The 5,960-nt window shown below is 36.0% G+C and overlaps 1 long non-coding RNA gene across 1 annotated transcript; it reads right to left on the bottom strand.

Annotated features, from left to right (window-relative positions):
• Positions 1-667: 667 nt before the first annotated feature.
• On the bottom strand, positions 668-2,395 carry LOC123271412. The gene is made up of 3 exons (XR_006510861.1): positions 2,214-2,395; positions 1,665-2,150; positions 668-1,508 (listed from the first exon to the last, which is right to left on the bottom strand). It is a non-coding gene; the product is annotated as an uncharacterized LOC123271412 (long non-coding RNA).
• Between the last annotated feature and the right edge of the window lie 3,565 nt (positions 2,396-5,960).

Here is a 5,960-nt window from a genome sequence, read left to right as displayed (position 1 = left end):
ATTTGTAACTGTTGGCGCCAAGTTGGCTACAAGTTTCTGAGAAAAAAGAGACCAATCTACTGCCGCAATATGTCGCCAAATTTCTTGAGAAACTTATCGTCAACTTGGTGTGAAAAAGTTTCAGAGCAACTTTTGCCGACAACTTGGTGACAACTTGGTGAACAAGTTGACACCAACCGAGTTACTTTCCAAGAGTTGCCGCCAAGTTGGTGACAAGTTGCGGCAGTAGATTGACAGAAAGTTGCGGTCAACTTGGCTATCAGGGCAATTGACGAAATATTTTTCGAAAATAACGTCACTTGATACATGTAAGTTCGTTATTATCGATGCATACCATAGTTGTAAATTCTTTAATCCAATACAAGCAACGGTAGAGTCGTTTGCTTTAATATGGCTCTTTACCGTAAGATGGACGGTGGCGTTGTTTGCTCGGTGGGTCTTATATACGTGACTGAATAAAGTAGTCAGTACTTGTCTCGGATAGCTTAACTGGTAGAGCCCTTGGCGCGTAACCGAGAGATCTGGGTTCGATTCCCAGTCTGGGCTGTCTGATTATTTTTTCAATTACGGAAAAATTCCCACTGAGTAGGTCCCCCCCTTTCCCCTACCCGTTCTTTCCCAACTCCCTTAAAAATTTGCTTTAATATGGCGGTAGACACACCGCCTCGATTACGCATGCGTGTAGCTCAGAGTGATTAGATGGGTAAAAGTACTGCATGTCCTCATCAGTCACCCACAATTTTTCATTGACTATGTCTCTCATTAATATTACATCGTAGTAAACATGATAGTTGTTATCATAAAGATCTCTTAATGACTCGACGTTGCGCCTCAACGGTTCCGACAGTATAGCAGACACCTGACCTTGAAATTCAGGCATTACAGTGAAGACAAACAAGAACCCGGAAATGTAGATAATCCGCATCGACAACCGGTCTAGAGGTGTGATCACTCCCATGCCTACTGTCAGACTCATTACATCCAAGATACCGCTACTGATGTCAAATTTATTGTTAATTATGATTATCATCCCAATCAACATTAACATGATGATTGTCAGGAACAGGAATCGATAATTGCAAGCAACTTGACTGATTGTCGTCAAATAGTTCGATTTTTTCGTTATGATTGAGTAAGTACTTATGTCATACCGTGTTAAAATATCCATGTATTTGTAGTTGGTGTCAGCTAACGATTGGAACGAATGGAACGATTTGTCTAGCACAGCAATCGTCTTATCGGCTAATTGTCTGAAATATCCGTTTTTAAAGGATGTCATTTTAGCCGAAGAAGAAAAAACCATGTGTTGTCCTTGGCTTCCATCAGCGATAATGTTTCGCATACTGTCATTGATCCTTTTTATTCCATTTCCTTCAAATACTCAGTCATTTAAGAAGACAAATTTTTGTGAGGGATGTTTTCGATATCTATAAAAGCTGCTAACTTCACCTCATGACCATTCAATTTTTTAGTCTTATCGAAAGTTAATTGTCTGCAAATATTGCTGTCTGAAAAAAATGTAATCGAATCTTGGTCAAAACAGAAAAAAGTACCTACTCGGAAAGATTAAAACGACTGATTGTAATTTTGCGTCCGATTTAGTTGTCCAAAAAAAAAAAAAAAAAAAATATAAAAAAATTAAGTATTCGAAATCATTAATTTACCTTTTGTGTATTCCATATCGTAAAGGGTCGATTTCTTTCTATTATCGTTAAATTCGAAAAAAAAACCCATGGTGCTGGAGCGTGGGTTGCAAATGGACTTAACAAATGGATTAACGTGAAAACAATCGTCGTATTTTGATCACTACACAGGTAATAGACGGCCATTAGATCTTGCTTCCACATGAATTGCAATACTTCTCCAGCACTCAAACAAGATGATTTTCTTTCAACGATCAAAAATGGAGACTTGATGCTCCATGCAGTCGATTTACGAAAATGGTTAATAGTTGCTTTCAAGTAATCAATAGACTCAAATGAGAGTACGTATGTTGGATAAGCTGAATTAAAGCCCGTAGCCTGTTTCTGGAATTTATGGTCAATCACAACCCACGAATTACCGCCTGGATTCCAATCTTTGCTTAGTAGATCCGCAGAGATAAAAACCGGATTTGAATTACTCTTAAAACACATTTAAGCCAACTCTTTCTAAAGTTGAAAATGAATTCGTTAATAATCACCATTGATTATTGAAATTATTGAAAAACTTACCGCGTCGCGATGAAGGTGCGAAGAAATTCCGGTCTGTTTTATAATTTTTATATCATTACACGACACATTACAGATAAACAAGAGAGAACAATACAAAGTAGCTCTCATCACCCACATAATAAAACTATTCAAACTTAGATGACTAGTTGATACACTGAATCCTGCAGTACGTCGAATAGAGGAGCACGTCTTCCTGCTTAAAAAACGCAACTGGGTTAGCCACGTCCTAAGCAACAATGTTTTGTCGCCACAACAAACTGGATCGTAAAAGTGAATTTTTAATGCGAACAAAATAGAGGTAAAATTTCAACATCTAACTCAAAGCCTGCATACTTTTTATTGCTCGTTAGCTACGGGCAATTAGCAATGTTGCAGGTAACTATCGACTGATATATTCAGTGTATTCGAAAAACTATGATTATTATTTTGACCTAGCAGACTATTTTCACATCAATATAGGGACAGTTGTGATGCACTTGGACGTCAGAATAAAGGAATATTACAAAGCTCTCGTTCTACGTTGCCTTAGTTTAAATAAATTAGAATGGCTTGAATAAACCAATAACTTGTTAATATTCTAAAATTGCTTATTACTATGAATCAACTTTACGATTTCATTAGATTTAGTCACATTGAAAATCCATAAAAAGCATAAAAATAAAGTAAACTGTACATTATTGAAAAAAAAAAAAAAATTAGAAAAACGGTTGAGCCTGAAGGCCATCCCTGCAACTTCCCGCTAATTCCATACCTAGGCACTTAAAATTGCACTTATGACGTTTTTGAGCTCTTCGAGCTCAAAAGTCTTATCAGAATTCAATAAACACGATTTTTAACTTCCCCCTAAGAAAATCGAAAATTTTCAAAAATCGGGAAGTTATTGTTTTCACCCCGTTTTACGAAAATCGAGTTTTCATCGAATCTCGACGTTTCGAGGTCCTAGGAAGCTTCCCTGACTATGCCCGCGATGGTGTGTATGTGTGTGTGTGTGTGTGTGTGTGTGTGTGTGTGTGTGTGTGTGTGTGTGTGTGTGTGTGTGTGTGTGTGGATGTATGTAAACCTCTCATAACTTTTGAACGGCTTGACCGATTTGATCGCGGTTGGTGCCATTCGAAAGGTCTTGACCAAACTTAGATTTTGAATATACTTTGGAACGATTCGAACCAGTAGATTTTGAGAAATCGTAAAAAAACTACAAAAAAAATTAGGAAAACGGTTGACCCTAAAGGCCATCCCTGCAACTTCCCGCTGATTCCGTTAATACCTGGGCGCTTAAAATTGCACCTACGAAGTTTTGGAGCTCTTCGAGCTCAAAAATAGAATCTATGTGTTGTTTTGAGCTCTCCAAGATCAAAAAGATACCTTTTCTATGCTTCTGAGCTCTTTGAGCTCAAAAGTCTGATAAAAGTTTCATAGAACAGTATTTTTGGAATTTTCAAACCGCAATAACTTTTGAATGAATGAACCGATTTTTACGCGGTTGTCGGCATTCTACGCAGTTTTTAAGCCTCATAAAGAATTTCTAAGATTAAATTGGTCAAACTGAAAATTTCGGAGTAATTCCAAAAAAACACTTTTTTGGGTTTTCTTTCCTGCACGATATCTCTCGAACGAATCAACCGATTTTGACCGGATTAGCGGCAATCGACGTGGTTTTTTAAGCTAAAGAGCTGATTAGTTTTTGGAGTTGATCGATAAAGCCGTTTGAAAGTTATTCCAAAAAAACCACTTTCAAAAAAATTTTTTTTTACAGTTTTTTTTAGATTTTTCGAAATCCATCGGTCCGAATCAGTCCAAATTGTATTCAAAATCTAAGTTTGGCCAAGCCCTTTCAAATGGCACCAACCGCGATGAAATCGGTTTAACCGTTCAAAAGTTATAAGAGGTTTACATACGTACACACACACACACACACACACACACACACACAGTGACACCCTCGCGGGAATAGTCAGGGAAGCTTCCTAGGACCTCAAAACGTCGCGATCTGATGATCTGAATAACTTTTAAACGGTTCTACCGATCAATTCCAAAAACTAATCAGCTCTTAACATCAAAAAACCACGTCAATCGCCGTCAGTCCGGTCAAAATCGGTTGTTTCGTTCGTGAGTTATTGTTGACGAAAGAAAACCGAAAAAAGTGTTTTTTCGGAATTACTCTGAAATTTTTCGCTCTATCAATTGAAACTTGAAGATTCTTCATTAAACTTAAAAAACTGCGTCGAATTCCACCAACCGCGTGAAAATCGGTTCATTCATTCAAAAGTTATTGCGATTTGAAAATTCAAAAAATAGTGTTTTACCAAACTTCGATCAAACTTTGGAGCTCAAGGAGCTTAAATCTTACAAAAGCTATTTTTTTGAGCTCGGAGAGCTTAAAATAATACAAAAATTGTATTTATGAGCTCAAAGAGCTCAAAAACGTCATAAGTGCAATTTCAAGCGTTTAGGTATAGAATTGGCGGGAAGTTGCAGGGATGGCGTTCAGGGTCAACCGTTTTCCTAATTTTTTTAATTTCCAAACTGCTGTAACTTTTGAATAAATCAACCGATTTTCACGCGATTGGCAGCAGTCGATCTAGTTTTTTCAGCTATATAAAAAATTTAGAACAAAAAAATTGATCTGATGAAAAATTTCGGAGTTATTACAAAAAAAACCCTTTTTTCGATTTTTTTCGACAACGATATCTCACGAACGCATCAACCGATTCTGGCGCTCTAAGTGGCGATCGATGCGGGTTTTCAAGGTTAAGAGCTGATTAGTTTTTGAGATCGATCGATTTTGCCAATTCGGAGATATTTAAAAAAACAACTTTTTTTTTCACTTTTTTTGCAATTTCTCGAAATCTACTGGTCCGAATCGGTTCCAACTTACAGGAAATCTAAGTTTGGCGAAGACCTTTCGAATGCCACCAACTGCGATCAAATCGGTTAAACCGTTCAGAAGTTATAAGAGGTTTACACACAAACACAGACGAAATTGAGAGAGATTGTAAAAAAAAAATTAGGAAACGTAATAAATGCAATTTTGAGCGCTCAAGTATGGAATTAGTGGGAAGTTGCAGGGATGGCCTTTAGGGTCAACCGTTCCCCTAATTTTTTTTTACTTATATCGCACTTATAGGATAATATGAGTGCACTTATATGAAGTCACATAATCTGCCAGGCACATAAAATATATTTCAATAACAATTATTTTGTTTAACATTGTAAATAATAATATTAAAAATAATCTTTCCTGGACGTCCGTGTGTCTGTGTTTATGAATCCGTGTATTTGATAGGAAAATTGGCTGAAAAAATTATCCTACCGGAATAATTTTTTTCATCATTTAAAGTAAAACACACTGCGGACTTTTTCAATTAATTTAATATGAGCGTTCAATTCACTATCGTTTAATTTATTATTTATAAAAAACTAAGATACTACTGTGTATTTGTAAATCTGTACATAAATTTTCTTAGAATATTTTATTTTTCACCTTAGAATTATGGCGCCATATAGCCACTAGACCATAACAGAGTTTTCTGTTTTTTATTATTTTGTTTTAATCAATTTTACTGTGAAAAATGAGATTATGAGGCGTGCACTTTTGGATTTTCCAAACTTTTTGTAAATTTTGGCAGTTTCACAGTGGCTAGTTTTTCATTATTATTATTATTATTATTATTATTATTATTATTATTATTATTATTATTGTCGCCACCAATCTCACGTGAGACAGTACTATTTAGTTAAACATTAAAC

This window comes from Cotesia glomerata, linkage group LG9, assembly GCF_020080835.1.
Source record: "Cotesia glomerata isolate CgM1 linkage group LG9, MPM_Cglom_v2.3, whole genome shotgun sequence".
Classification (NCBI taxonomy): Eukaryota; Metazoa; Arthropoda; class Insecta; order Hymenoptera; family Braconidae; genus Cotesia; species Cotesia glomerata.
Note: the sequence above shows the minus strand (reverse complement) of the source record. Positions and strands in the feature narration are given on the sequence as shown.